The following is a 15,723-nucleotide window of genomic DNA, read 5'->3' on the forward strand; positions in this document are numbered from 1 at the left end:
TCATTTTTGCCCTTCCGTGCTTGGGCCTGTTGGGCTGACAGGACCCCCCCGAGCCACCGCCTCTCGGAGCTTTGCGGCCTCCGCCTCTAGGGCCGGGTCCCCTCCGGTCGGGGGCTGCGGCGCCGAATGCGGCGTCGCGTGCGCCCCGGTCTTGAGGGCCTTGGTCGGCGCGAGGCGGGCCGCATCCTTGGTGGTGGCCCTATAGCAGGGCAAACGGGGAGGAAAATGCTAAAGCCAGTGGGATTGGAGAGTCCGATAAACAAATGCGAAGAAGAAAGTCGAGATCACTTACTCTGACCGGGAGCTCATGCTGCGTTTGCCCGTAACACTGCTCTGGGCCCGCGGCACGCTGATGCCTCCCGACGACTGGCCCGAGGGCATCACCCTCGGATCAGCCTAAAGCCTCGGGGACGTTCGCACAGGCATCTCCGCGCTCACTGCGGTGCCCCCACCGCCTGTCGACAATGTGGGCGTGGGGGATCGCCTACCCGCTGCCGGCGTGGGCGATCTCCTGCTCGCCGCCGGCGTGGGCGATATTTCTCCCGCTGCCGGTGTGGGTGACCTCCGCTCTGTCCTCGTGGCGGGCCGCTCCACCAGTGTCCCTGGTGCGAGCCTCGCCTTGCCCAGCACCATCGACGAGCCCTCGCCGCCAGCCCCTCGAGGGGTCGGCGTGGGAGTCGCGCCCATTACCACCTCGTAGTCGTCGGGCTCCAAGAAATTGAACTCACCACCCGAGCAATCTTCCTCCTCGGTGGACTCGGGTCTGGGTGGCCGCGGGGCGCCCTCCACTTGTGCAATCTTGCACGCCTTGGTGTGCTCCTCCTTTCTCTCCTTCTTCCTGGCGGCGGCCTCCTTCGCCGCATCCTTCTTCTTCTTCGCCGCCTCGTCGCGCAGGCGGTTGGCTTGGCGATCCTCCGGGACCGGGGGCTTCGAGATATAGCCCTTACGGCTCACGCCCTGCAAACGCGACCAAATCAGGGACAGGAAGTAGGGGAGGAAACAGACCAAAATCGACAACGATTGAAAACCAAACTCACCACAGAAATGTACCCCTCCTCGGGGTGCATCTTGATCTTCCAAAGATCCTCGGGGTCGGAGGGGAACTCCGCATCCGCATTCCTCGCCCTCTGGGCAGCAACATCCTGGGGGAGCAGCACGTACGACGTCCTCGAGCCCTCGGCAGGGGCCTCGGGGGTAAGCTCGAAGATCGGCAGACTACTCTCCATGAGGGGGATCACCCTCTGCCGATGGAAATTCGTGATGACGGCCGCCGCCGTCAGCTCCTTCCTCGCCAAACGCTGTAGCGCGTTGGTGAGGACCTCGAGCATGGCCTGCTGCTTCGCGGGCGACAGCCCCCAATTCCAGTTCTTCGGCCTCTCCCAGAGCACCTTGTTGGTGGACGCCGGGAGTAGATTGCCGTCATTGTGTAGGTAAAACAACCCTCGAGCCCACCCGGTGTTGTTTGTGGTCATCCTGCTGGGGATGTACAGGTGCGACCTGTTCCCACGCACATGAAGCATGAGGCCACCGGCATGAGCGTACCTCTTCGGTTGGCCCCGCGCGTTGTCGATGAAGAGCTCATCGCAGAACAGATGGATCCACAGCTCCCAGTGTGCCTCGATCCCCAGGTAACCCTCGCAGAGGGAGACGAAGACCGCCGCCTGCGAGATGGAGTTGGGGCCGAAGTTGTGCAGCTCCACCCCATAGTAGTCGTACAGCGCGCGCATGAACCTGCCAATGGGGACGCCGAACCCCGCTCGTGGAGCCACACAAGGCTCATGATGTAGCTGCTTGGGGGATTCAGCTCGACCTCCTCTGGCCGCGGAGGGATCCACACCGGCCGTGATGGGTTGGTGTTCGTCGGAAGGAGCCTGTCGGCAACCAACTGCTCCAAATCCGCCGCGGTGGCGGTGGACTTCCCCCATGGCAAAGGCTTCTCGATCCGCACCATTGCTTCGAGTCAGGCGAGGAGCGTGGGAAACAAGCCCACATAGTGGCTAAGGTGCACTCTCTCCTTTTCTTCCTCCTCTCGCTCTTGGCTCTGGGCTCTGGATGCAGGGGAGACGGAGAAGGCAGGGGAGGCGAGAGCAAATGGCCAGGTGAGCCCAATCGATTTCCCCTTCCCCGTTTTTATTTACCGCGCCGGGCAGATTCGTCGCCGCGGCCCGGAATCCACCGCATTGAATGCGGTAGATTTCGCTGCCGCCGATAGCCGGGCCCCACGACCACGGAGGTTCCCATGCGCGCATTCGGCAATAATTATGGCGCGGTAACCGACCGGCGCGGCGGGACTATAGCGCCATCCCATCCACAATTGCCACCCACGCCTCTCCGCCTACTCGAGGCAGCCGCCTGAAAAGGTGCGCCCGCACCGCACCGCGCGTTCTGGGCCATGTCACCCACGATCGGCGGGAGAACCGCGCGCGACCGGCAACTCCGTGCCATTTAGCGAGCCGTTACGGAATATTCCCTCCGGGGATTCCTTACCGTCGAAGGAATTCGATTCCGAGGCCTTACTGATCAGGGGTCCGAGGCAACTCCTGAGTCAGGGACTGCATGTGTGTGCCACACAAGCAACCCTCGAACGCGGAGATCGAGATGTCCCACGCAGTGTTCGAGGCCGGTCGAGGGTGCCTAGCAGGGGCATCCCATCTAGGGAGAGCATCGAGCCCTCGGACCCTATCGAACGGGTCCGAGCCTCGCCTAGTGAACCTTTGCGAGTGCTTTATGTGACGTGTCCCCGGACCGCAAGCCGACCCTTATCGAATGGGGCACGGACGTCCACTTGAACCACCCGATAACAGCTCACCGAAGCAGCCATGGCTCGCGGCCCGGGCATGGGTAGCATGGCGCGCTTCACCCCTCCTCCCTCCGGAAGGGCGACGAGGGTCGTAACGAAAAGTTGAGGGTCCCCTGAACGCCTTCACGCAGGCCAAGGCTCGGGGGCTCCTCGTGCACCGCGGCTCTGGCCGCACCCTCGAATGAATCGGCTACCATCTATCGTGGAATCCCACATGTCTAACAAACCTCCTGCGCTTACGCGCGTCTGTCGAATTGTTCAACAGAATCGCAGGTCGCTGTGCCAGCACGACAAACGCCAAGGCCGGCTGAAAGGAAGCCGAGGCTGGCTGAAAAGGACGCTGGGCAGCCACCTGTTGGCGCTCCATAAGTACCCATTTTATCCCTTGTTTATCCTTGATAATGGCATGAATTTAATATCAAAATCACTAACTGTCCTAACCCCGACGTAATTATTGGTCATTTTCACATTTGCACATATATTTTGGAGGAACTTCGTTTTAGCAGGTTTTTGGCCTATTTTGGAGCATGAAATGACGAGGCCCGTGATTGAGTGCTAACACGGAGAAAGATGAAGGCCAAAGCCCAAAGGAAGGACCAAAGCCCATGTTGATTCGAAGCCCATTCATGCACATCCATCCTCCAAGAGAGCCCAAAGGACCAAGTCCACAAAGATGAGATCAAGATACTTTGGGATTAAGCAAAGCAAATGAAGATTTAAGGAAGGATTCCCTATCCTATCCTTTCCTCGAAGATATCTCTAAGATAACGACGTTTAAAGGGGTGCAATCGTGAAGGACATAAACTCTAGAAGATGCGAGGAGTCTACATGCGAAAGAGGAGACCGAGGCGGTCCCGAAAGAGGGTAGGCCGGCCGGCCGTTCTAGCCCGTTTCTGAGGCGGTTCGGCCTCCCCTTCGACCGGTGGCTTCCTCGGCTTATAAATAGCATGCACCTTATTCAACTCGAGGAATCAATCCACCCAGAACTCGACGAAAACCTAGGACCAAGACCGGAGGAGGCTGACGGGCGCCGCGAGTCTTCGAGGGTACCTAGGAGATGGCTTAGGCCACCCCTAGCCGCCATGGCCTCCCTGCGAGGTTGTGCCATGGTGGAGTTCAGGAGTCATCCCCAACATTCGTCGGGGTATACACACACACGATGGTGATATCAATCTACTCTTTATTCTAGTTGTCTCGACTTTGGTCTACTTCAATGCATGCTTTCTTTCTCATATGTGATGCATCCATATGTTCATAGTAAGATTAGATCTATTCGTGGTGATTAGTCTATATCTTGCGGATACGTTGAGGTAGCGTGTTTTAGCTAGTTGGTTGATTACCCCGGTGTGGTGATAGCATGGCGGAGGGAAAAGCCCTAGCGACGACATGATGTGGAATAAGATCGATGGCGAGTATCATGGGAGTCGTGGCGCGACCACCAAGAGGAGGAGCTTCGAGTAAGAGCACTTGGTGGGCGTTTGGGGCAAAACTTTGGGAAACCTTAGGCGTCGACACGCACCTCGCACCGGTGACCTTGGGAAAGTAGGCCGCTTGCGAGCCGCCTTTCTGAGAGATGATTTCGTATACCTTTAGTTGAGATGCAATCTATGTTTTGATCACCTTTTTGACTAGAACTGTACCTAGAGACGATAGGCCCTAGCTCCTTGGTTGTGTTATCTCATCTACGGTTGTGGGTGTGATGAACACTTATGCTTCATTCATATCTATCAAGTGTTCAGTTTATATGCAATCTTCGCTTCATGTTTAGGATAGGTTCGATAGATTAGATGGTAAACTCTAGTCGGTTCGCTTCCGATCCACGGATTGATAAACCTTGAGGGAGTACTCTAAGGGAAAAGCTACCATGATCCGTGCGCTTGCGGTATGTAAATTGAGGCTCTAAGGAGTGTCAACAAGCTTTTCTGGCGCCGTTGCTGGGGATCGGCAACTCGAACCCTAGGGAGATCTATCTAGCTTTTTGGACTAACCCCAATTTCATTATTGCATATATCCTGTGTTTCTTGTTTGTGTCCATGAATGCAGGTAAAACCCTAGACACAAAGCGATTGAGAAGTTCTCAATGTCCGTACTTTGACAAGTCCAATCTCATTCAAGCAAGTTGATGGCTACGTGAAGACCCGCTCTTTAGTGGTAGGTGCTAACTTTTGTTAGTAGCCCAGCATCCGCTATCGAGCCCACACTCAAAACAAGTAAAGATAAAAAAGGTATGTCACCGTGTCAACTTTGGCTAATGTCTCTTGGAGATTTCTTTATCCAAGCCATAGGTGATGAAGCATGCCCAAAAAGAAAATCGTGCGATCGGATCATCATCATCTCCAAAGTACTGCTGTTGTGATGAGATTTTCGTCAATGATCAGAGAAGTACCATGAGAGAAAATTGTATATTGTAAAGATCCATTAAGCCTTCTTTCCAATGCATCAAGAATCGTGAATTTTGGAGATCGGTGTGAAGAGTTATGGTAAAATCTTACAACGCTGCGTGTTCTGAAATGTCTCGGGACAGAGCGCAGTGCCGGAGTAAAACGACCATAACTTCTTCATCCGGAGTCCGTTTGGGATCAATAACCAATCGTTGAAAAGGTAATTTCATAAGGCTTTCCATGGAGTAGAATTTTGGTACATGTTCTATGCAAGATGATCAAGGAATTCAACGAAGAAGAGGCAACAACAAACAATGGAGAAAGTGATGACGATGTCGCAAGATGTTTGGAGGACCTTGTGCACAAAAGTTGATGATTTGAAGTTGACCAACGCTGGAGGCAACAATATTAGAGGAACCATGATGCCACCCATCTTCTCCATGGGATGCTCAAAAAGCTTCTAGTCGAGTACAATCAAAGAAAGAGACCACTCTGATCATCGACACAAAGCACGGGAGCCTCCTTCGATCCCGACACCTTAGGCAAAGCAAGAACCATGGAGACAGACCATTGGAGTCATGCTACTCGCTGGTGAATCAATGGTGATGACCTTGAAGCCAAGGATGCACAACAAGACGCTCCGAAGACCACAAGATCAAGATCATCGACATCTTCGGATCGATTCGTAAGAAGTCATTGTTATCATCAATATTCTGCTCTACCTCAGAAGAAAATTGCAGTATATTTTTGGATATTCAAAAGCCCCATGAAGTTCCGGTTCCAATGAATCAAGAATGAAGTCAATCGAAGTTTCCCACAAGAAGTTATGTCCAAAAGATCGAAGGTCGTGCACTCTGAAATTTTTTGGACAGCACGCAGCGCTAAAGTAAAACGGTCATAACTCTCTCGTTTGGACTCCGTTTAAAGTGAATGACCACTTGTTGGAAAGTTAATTTCATAAACTTTTCAATAGAGCTATATTTTGGTATATGTTCTATTCTGTACGCATGGGAAAATCCACGAAGGAGAGGCGAAGAGCAACGTGACGAGAACAAGGTGAAGGAGATAAGGATGACAACAATGAAGAGGAGCTTGGGCTGTGGTTTCATCAAGCATACATGATCGAATTCATAAGCTCAGGACAAAATAAGGGCCCCAAGGATGTTGGCAAAAGAAGGCACGAGTGACAACATTCAACGCATGAAGATGTTAAGAGCGAAACACGATGGATTACTAAAGGCGTCATCAATACAAGCTGCATGGACACTTCGGATTCTTGCATGAAGGACCATGGCTTCACATCAATGAGAAGGTATGTGAGAAAGTCAAGCTCTATGACTTTAAATGAAGCGCTTTGCGGGAGGCAACCCATTCATTTTATTTATCTATTTATATATATTAATATGACCGTCTACATTGCACTCTTTAATCGGAATATCAAGTAACATTGTACCATTGCTCTAACAAAAACCACAACTTCATGTTGTTCATTCTAAATGTTATTGAGGGAGCACTTTGTTATTTGATCTTGGGAAATTTGTAGACCTTTTTGTGTGCTTATTAGTGTTTTGAGTCTTTTTCTTTGTGTCTTTTTAGAGAGATTTATGAAGCATTGCACCACCCTTTGATTCTAAACTTGTGGCTAGTTAACTTAGGCTAACTTTTGTTTTGTTTTAGACCACCTCATCATGTCATATAATTTTGTTCACACACCCTGTGTTGCATTGCATACCATGTTGTTCGTCTCACCCTTGCATTGCATTGCATGTTGCATTTAAAAAAAATTCTAAAAACATTGACTAGCCTCACTTTTGAGATCCAAAAACCCTTAGGAAAACCACTCATAGAGCAATACTAAAACCATAGGTTATGTTTTTCTTTCAAAAATCTAACTTTTGTTTCTCTCTAGTTTTTTTTAAACCACCTTAGATAGAATTTCTATACCCAACACTCTCTCTTCAAAATTTTTGTTTTAAGCCAAAAAATATATAGGAAACCCATAAACCTACTTCTAAAACCTTGTTAGCTCGGTTGCTTGGTCCTTTTCGATAAATAACATTTTTATTGACAAAAGCCTCACTTCTTATAAAGTGTCGCGAAGGCTTTTTGTCACTCTTAGCAATTGTTTTTGAATAAGCTAGTTGCGGAAAGACATCGAAAGGTCCTTTCAACCTTGCTAACACTTGTTTTTGCTAACTTTGCATTTGCACTTTGCATCCATTCCATTGTTCATGTCCTCATTTTGCTAGCTTGGTCTCAATCTTATTGATGTATACTTTCCTATCCATGTAGTGCTTATCATGATAGCATTTACCTTTTTGCAATCTTGTGTAAACATGGTATTTAAACTTATTTGTGGACCTCCATCTTTAAGCTTTTTTGACCAAGATAGCAATCCATTTTCCTCTCATTGGCATACACACACCTCCCACTTGCATTCACATACACCCATTAGGTTTAATTTTCAATAGACTAATTATGCCACAAGTTAAGTATCTTAGGGGATGTTTTTGGTTTGTTGGCGATTGTTTCTACTCCCAACTATCACCTTGGGGGTAGATTGTGCACTTCAATTGTTTTGCAGGCATGACAAAGCGTTCCCATGAATTCGTGATCAAAGAAGAAATCAAATTCGTCAACACCTCCAAAGTTCGACAGCAAGCCCCACTGTTTTTATCAAATTTTGCACATGTACAGATATTTACAAGGAATAAAAAGTTGATATTCATAAGCTCCATGAAATTCCCGTTCCAACGCATCTAAGATCAATGAATTTGAAGACCCGTACAAGGAGATATGGCAAGAACATTGGACGTTGCGCGTTCTGAAATTCGTCGGGACAGATTGCAGCGCTGGGATGAAATGGACATAACTCCATTGTTCGGAATCAATTTTGGGCGAATGAGGAATTGTTGAAAAGGAAAATTCATGCACTTCGCAATGGAGTAATGTTTTAGTACATGTTCTGTTTTGGAAATTGAAAGAAAAAATTCGTGAAGATGAGGTAGCAATGGGACAACGAGGAATTGAAGGAGGCGACAACGATGTGAAGCAATGATTGGGACCATGACGTAGTATAAGAAGAAGTTGAAGAAAATTGAGGCAACAAAGGTGAAGACACATTGAAGATGATATTCATACACATGAGGGAAGGACTTCAAGAATTGCAAGATGGTCCATCTTCTCCTTCCACGCCTAGCATCATGCTAAGCATGGGGAAGGATTTCGTGGACAAAGAAGAAAGATCTCATGTAGTAAGATAATCACGGTTGCCACAAGGTGCTTATGATTCTTTTTCCATGCTTAGCACAATGCTTAAGAATGGGGGAGGCCGCACTACACTTCATTACGAGCATCGAGAAGGACGGTAATTCTTCCTCAACTCTTTCTTTTTCTAATGCTTGTACATATATGCCTTCAACCATAGATGCAACCTTTATATATCTCTCCCTATAATAACATGGCTACTAGGAGTACAACCTAGATTTGTTTTTGTTTTCAATCAATGATAACCACCATCACCTTGAGCTCACCACGATGATATTCTTATATGCTCTTGCTTATGGAAAAGTGATGAAAGTTGCTGCTTTGTTTTACCTACGCTATGTTGTATATGACTTGACCATTTGCTCTCAATTAAATGGAATTAAAATGATTAAAATACTGGCTTTTTTATTTGTGGAGGTTAAATGACTAAATTTGAGACCCACATATTCTATGTTACTCTTTGATTTAAGTCTACCGATGACCTTACACCTTGTGTTGTTTAATTTGAAAACTTAATTCCTATGCTATCTACATTTGTGAATCTCTTACAAAGTTCTACATATCAAAGCCTATACATACATATTCTTTCATGATGAAACCTTTAGATTGCAAACTTATATTTTGATGAGTTGGATTAAGATTGATTTCTTCGGTATGAGACTAAGAAGCTGGTCATTCCGTTTTTTTGTGTAACCTTCTTTTTGCTAGCCTATTTATCCATGCATTGTGAGTTTCTACTTTGGGAATTTTGCAAACCTCGCTGGATATCCACCCTAAACCAAAAATATCTTTTTGTGATTACCTCCTTGACCACAACCCAATTTGAGTATGGATTATCACTTTGACGGAATCAAAAGAATCAAGGGCACCATATAAAGAAAAGTTTTGGGAGACAAGGCTCCCCGGAGATTCAAGAGGTTCTACGAAGAAGAATGCGAATTTGAGATACTTACCCTAGCTAATTGGTTCTCCCACTATTCATACTCGAGGACGAGCATTTGTTCAAGCATGGGGGGATGGCTGGGTAAGTATTCTATGTTATCAAAAGTTCTAAGGAGCAAAAAGAAAGAAAAATAGAAAAATGAAAAAAAAAGAGGATTGTTTTGCTAGGATTGTTTTTACCTACCAAGCTCCACATAAGCCTTCCACTTTTATATATGAGTAGAATAGGTTGAAGAAAATCTAATGTAGGCTTGAGAGACTTGATGAGATGAGTATTTCCATGATCTTTTGCAAGAGAACCTCACTTATGTTTGATATGCATTCTTTTGAAAACTCTTCATGATGAAACAAGGTAAAGGTTTGAAGTTAGCTTAAGTTTGAGAGCATTGCATTTATTTATTATTGTGGCTTGTTCTTTAATTGCTAGTCTATCTTCCATATTGAAAAAGTAGCCGGTCACAACATGAACTTAAATGCTGAATACTTGAGAGAGCAATATGTCTTGTTATGTATGACTAAGTGCAGATAGGAGCAATGCTGATTTCTTTATAAGCAAAGCTCCTGGACTTACTCAAGGACGAGCAAGGTTTAGCATGGGGGTAATGTTGGTGCTCCTGAAGTACCCATTTTATCCCTTGTTTATCCTTGATAATGGCATGAATTTAATATCAAAATCACTAACCGTCCTAACCCCGGCCTAATTATTGATCATTTTCACATTTGCACATATATTTTGGAGGAACTTCGTTTTTGCAGGTTTTTAGCCTATTTTGGAGCATGAAATGACGTGGCCTGTGATCGAGCGCTAACACGGAGAAAGACGAAGGCCAAAGCCCAAAGGAAGGACCAAAGCCCATGTTGATTCGAAGCTCATTCATGCACATCCATCCTCCAAGAGAGCCCAAAGGACCAAGCCCACGAAGATGAGATCAAGATACTTTGAGATTAAGCAAAGCAAATGAAGATTTAAGGAAGGATTCCCTTTCCTATCCTTTCCTCTAAGATAACGACGTCCAAAGGGGTGCAATTGTGAAGGACATAAACTCTAAAAGATGCGAGGAGTCTACATACGAAAGAGGAGACCGAGGCGGTCCCGAAAGAGGGTAGGCCGACCGGCCTAGGCCCATGAGGCCGGCCGGCCAAGCCCGTTTCCGAGGCGGTTCGGCCTCCCCTTCGACCGGTGGCTTCCTCGGCTTATAAATATCTCGCACCTTATTCAACTCGAGGAATCAATCCACCCAGAACTCGACGAAAACCTAGGGCCAAGACTGGAGAAGGCTGATGGCCGCCGCGAGTCTTCGAGGGTACCTAGGAGATGGCTTAGGCCATCCCTAGCCGCCATGACCTCCCTGCGAGGTTGTGCCATGGTGGAGTTCAGGAGTCATCCCCAACATTCGTCGGGGTATACACACACACGATGGTGATATCAATCTACTCTTTATTCTAGTTGTCTCGACTTTGGTCTACTTCAATGCATGCTTTCTTTCTCATATGTGATGCATCCATATGTTCATAGTAAGATTAGATCTATTCGTGGTGATTAGTCTATATCTTGCGGATACGTTGAGGTAGCGTGTTTTAGCTAGTTGGTTGATTACCCTGATGTGGTGACAGCATGGCGGAGGGAAAAACCCTAGCGACGACATGATGTGGAATAGGATCGATGGCGAGTATCATGGGAGTCGTGGCGCGACCACCAAGAGGAGGAGCTTCGAGTAAGAGCACTTGGTGGGCGTTTGGGGCAAAACTTTGGGAAACCTTAGGCGTCGACACGCACCTCGCACCGGTGACCTTGGGAAAGTAGGCCGCTTGCGAGCCGCCTTTCTGAGAGATGATTTCGTGTACCTTTAGTTGAGATGCAATCTATGTTTTGATCACCTTTTTGACTAGAACTGTACCTAGAGACAATAGGCCCTAGCTCCTTGGTTGTGTTATCTCATCTACGGTTGTGGGTGTGATGAACACTTATGCTTCATTCATATCTATCAAGTGTTCAGTTTATATGCAATCTTCGCTTCATGTTTAGGATAGGTTCGATAGATTAGATGGTAAACTCTAGTCAGTTCGCTTCCAATCCACGGATTGATAAACCTTGGGGGAGTACTCTAAGGGAAAACCTACCACGATCCATGCGCTTGCGGTACGTAAATTGGGGCTCTAAGGAGTGTCAACACCACCCCAATCAATCTACCATGCAGGGCGACGTTTATAGCCCTTAGACGAGTGCAAGCATTCCTCCAAGGCCTCGGGGGTTACACCCGCGGGTGCGCTGACGCGCCCCCGCAGAGGAAACTTCACACATTCGAGGATCGAAACCCTCTGCAGACTAGCTTGGACTCTCCCATCAGCACGATGGCGACGCCCCCAGCGGCAACGCCATAGTGCTCGAGGCGACTATGATCTACATAGACAACTCGGAGTGGCCTCTCCACTGCTTCTCCAACGACGAGCCCCGACCTCGGGCTAATCTCCTCCGACAACACTCGCCGGAGCACCGTCACACCCCCACCGGGCAAACCAAGATCCCCACGGTCAGCACCCGAGTCACTCCCTCGAGGGTTCAAGCCTCTGCAGGGCTGAAGCTCATCCCAACAAAGGCTCGGGGGCTACTGTCAGGTACCATGATTAGGGGCACCCTAACCAGGGGACTAAATCACCCTTAAAACGCAAAACACATTGTAGACGCTCCTTAGCGCCCCAATTTATATACCGCAAGCGCACGGGATCGTGTAGCTTTTCCCTTAGAGTATTCCCCCAAGGTTTATCAATCCGTGGATCGACAAAGAACTACCCAAGGTTTTCCATCTAATCTAACGGATCTATCCTAACATGAATCATGAATTTCACATATAGAGTAACCTTTAATAGATATGAGTGCTGTGTACAGGATGATCTCATCCATGAACATAGGCGTAACCATAGCAAAACCAAAGACATGACTAGGCCTATTGTCATCTAGTTGTAGTTCAAGCTAACGAGCAAATAAATCATGCATCTCAATCAATGGCATCTTTAAATCCAAAATCTCCAATTCGATCCTTCGATACCCCATCTACTAAAGCAATGCCCTGTCACGACGCCCCCCTTTGGACGAAAGCACCCTGAAGCAAGTCGAACCCCCTTTGGTAGTTCCGCCATGAACCTCTAGCCACCATGACTACAAGATCATGCTAAGCGATCTATCTCGATAATAGATCTAGGATGAAGCAAACCCAAAGAAAAGAACGAAATCGAAAGAGAGAACATGGTCGCTAAAAGATTCGGAAGACATGATTATCATTACTCACATAATAGATTCGTTTGGATCGTCACCACCGAGTACATACCATTGACAACTCCAGCTAGCTCATGAACTTCACCATGGCGCAACCACGCAGGGAGGCCATGGCGGCCAGGGGCGGCCTAAGCCATCTCCTAGACAACTTCGAAGACTTGCGGCGACCGTCGTCTCCCTCCGGTCTTGGCCCTAGGTTTTCGTCGAGTTCTGGTTGGATGGATGCTCCGAGTTGAATAAGGTGCGAGCTATTTATAAGCTAAGGAAGCCACCGGTCGAAGGGGAGGCCTAACCGCCTCAAAAACGGGCTAGGACGGCCGGCTCATGGGCCTAGACCGGCTGGCCTACCCTCTTTCGGGCCTGCCTCGGTCTCATCTTTCGCGTGTAGACTCCTCGCATCTTCTAGAGTTTAAGTCCTTCACGATTGCACCCCTTTGAATGTCGTTATCTTGCAGATATCTTCGAGGAAAGGATAGGATAGAGAATCCTTCCTTAAATCTTCATTTGCTTTGTTTAATCCCGAAGTATCTTGATCTCATCTTCATGGGCTTGGTCCTTTGGGCTCTCTTGGAGGATGGATGTACATGAATGGGCTTCGAATCAACATGGGCTTTGGTCCTTCCTTTGGGCTTTGGCCTTCGTCTTTCTCCGTGTTAGCGCTCGATCACAGGCCACGTCATTTCATGCTCCAAAATAGGCCAAAAACCTGCAAAAATGAAGTTCCTCCAAATTATATGTGCAAGTGTGAAAATGACCAATAATTAGGCCGGGGTTAGGACGGTTAGTGATTTTGATATTAAATTCATGCCATTATCAAGGATAACCAAGGGATAAAAGGGGTACTTAAGGAGCGCCAACATTCCCCCCATGCTTAAACCTTGCTCATCCCCGAGTAAGTCCAGGAGCTTTGCTTATAAAGAAATCAGCGTTGCCCCTCAATGTCCTCTCTGCACTTAGTCATACATAACAAGACATATTGCTCTCTCAAGTATTTAGCATTTAAGTTCATGTTGGGATCGGCTACTTTTTCATTATGGAAGATAGACTAGCAATTAAAGAACAAGCCACAATAATAAATAAATGCCATGCTCTCAAACTTAAGCGAACTTCAAATCTTTACCTTGTTTCATCGTGAAGAGTTTTCAAAAGAATGCATATCAAACATAAGTGAGGTTCTCTTGCAAAAGATCATGGAAACACTCATCTCATCAAGTCGCTTAAGCCTACATTAGATTGTCTTCAACCTATTCTACTCATATATAAAGGTGGAAGGCTTATGTGGAGCTTGGTAGGTAAAAACAATCCTAGCAAAACATTATACTTGAAATATTATCAAACTAAGAGAGAGATCTAATGGAATTACCGAGACTAGTCAAAAAGGGCATTGGAGAATAATGTTGGAGAGGGAGAAAGATGAAACACTCACATTTAGATAGGTGGACATGTGCAAGTGGCAAATGGATGATCCCGAGACACAAATGAAGTTGTCGTTATCGGATTGCACATGGTTGGAAGATTTGAGTATGGAATAATTCTTCAAAGTAACTTGGAAAATTAATGAAGCCAAAAAGAGCTAAGGAGTATTTTATTCTTCTCTTTTATTCATTCATTTTTCTCTTTCTTTCTTTTTTTACATTTTTCTATTTTTCTATTTTTCTTTCTTTTTGCTCCTTAGAACTTTTGATAACATAGAATACTTACCCAGTCATCCCCCCATGCTTGAACGAATGCTCGTCCTCGAGTATGAATAGTGGTAGAACCAACTAGTTAGGGTAAGTATCTCAAATTCACCTTCTTTTTCGTAGAACCTCTTGAATCTCCGGGGAGCCTTGTCTCCCAAAACTTTTCTTTATATGGTGCCCTTGATTCTTTTGATTCCGTCGAAATGATAATCCATACTCAAATTGGGTTGTGGTCAAGGAGGTAATCACAAAAAGATATCCAGCGAGGTTTGCAAAATTCCCGAAGTAGAAACTCACAATTCATGGATAAATAGGCTAGCAGAAAGAAGGTTACACAAAAAACGGAATGACCAACTTCTTAGTCTCATACCAAAGAAATCAATCTTAATCCAACTCATCAAAATATAAGTTTGCAATCTAAAGGTTTCATCATGAAAGAATATGTATGTATAGGCTTTGGTAGGTAGAACTTTGCAAGAGATTCACAAATGTAGATAGCATAGGAATTAAGTTTTCAAATTAAACAACACAAGGTGTAAGGTCATCGTAGACTTAAATCAAAGAGCAACATAGAATATGTGGGTCTAGAATTTAGTCATTTAACCTCCACAAATAAAAGAGCCGGTATTTAATCATTTTAATTCCATTTAATTGTGAGCAAATGGTCAAGTCATATACAACATAGCGTAGGTAAAACAAAGCAGCAACTTTCATCATTTTTCCATAAGCATAAGGCATTGCCAAAATGTATCAATGTGGTGAGCACAAAGTGATGGTGGTTATCATTCATTGAAAACAAAAACAAATCTAGGTTGTACTCCTAGTAGCCATGTTATTATAGGGAGAGATATACAAAGGTTGCATCTATGGTTGAAGGCATATATGTACAAGCATTTAGAAAAAGAGAGAGTTGAGGAAGAATTACCGTCCTTCTCGATGCTCGTAATGAAGTGTAGCATGGCCTCCCCTATACTTAAGCATTGTGCTAAGCATGGAAGAAGAATCATGAGCATCTTGTGGCAACTGTGATTATCTTACTCCATGATATCTTTCTTCCTTGTCCACGAAATCCTCCCCCATGCTTAGCATGATGCTAGGCGTGGAAGGAGAAGATGGACCATCTTGCAATTCTTTGAAGTCCTTCCCTCATCTGTATGAATATCATCTTCAACGTGTCTTCACCTTTGTTGCCTCAATTTCCTTCAACTTCTTCTTGTACAAAGTCATGGTCCCAATCATTGCTTCACGTCGTCGTCGCCTCCTTCAATTCCTCGTTGTCCCATTGATGCCTCATCTTCACGAATCTTACTTTCAATTTTCAGAACAGAACATGTACTGAAATATTGCTCCATTGCGAAGTGCACGAATTTTCCATTT

General features: G+C 46.3%; 1 pseudogene; it reads right to left on the minus strand.

The window, feature by feature from the left end:
* Positions 1–15,723, minus strand: part of LOC120662489 — a 24,409-nt pseudogene continuing 8,686 nt past the window's right edge.

Source organism: Panicum virgatum, chromosome 2N, assembly GCF_016808335.1.
Source record: "Panicum virgatum strain AP13 chromosome 2N, P.virgatum_v5, whole genome shotgun sequence".
In the NCBI taxonomy this organism is placed as follows: domain Eukaryota; kingdom Viridiplantae; phylum Streptophyta; class Magnoliopsida; order Poales; family Poaceae; genus Panicum; species Panicum virgatum.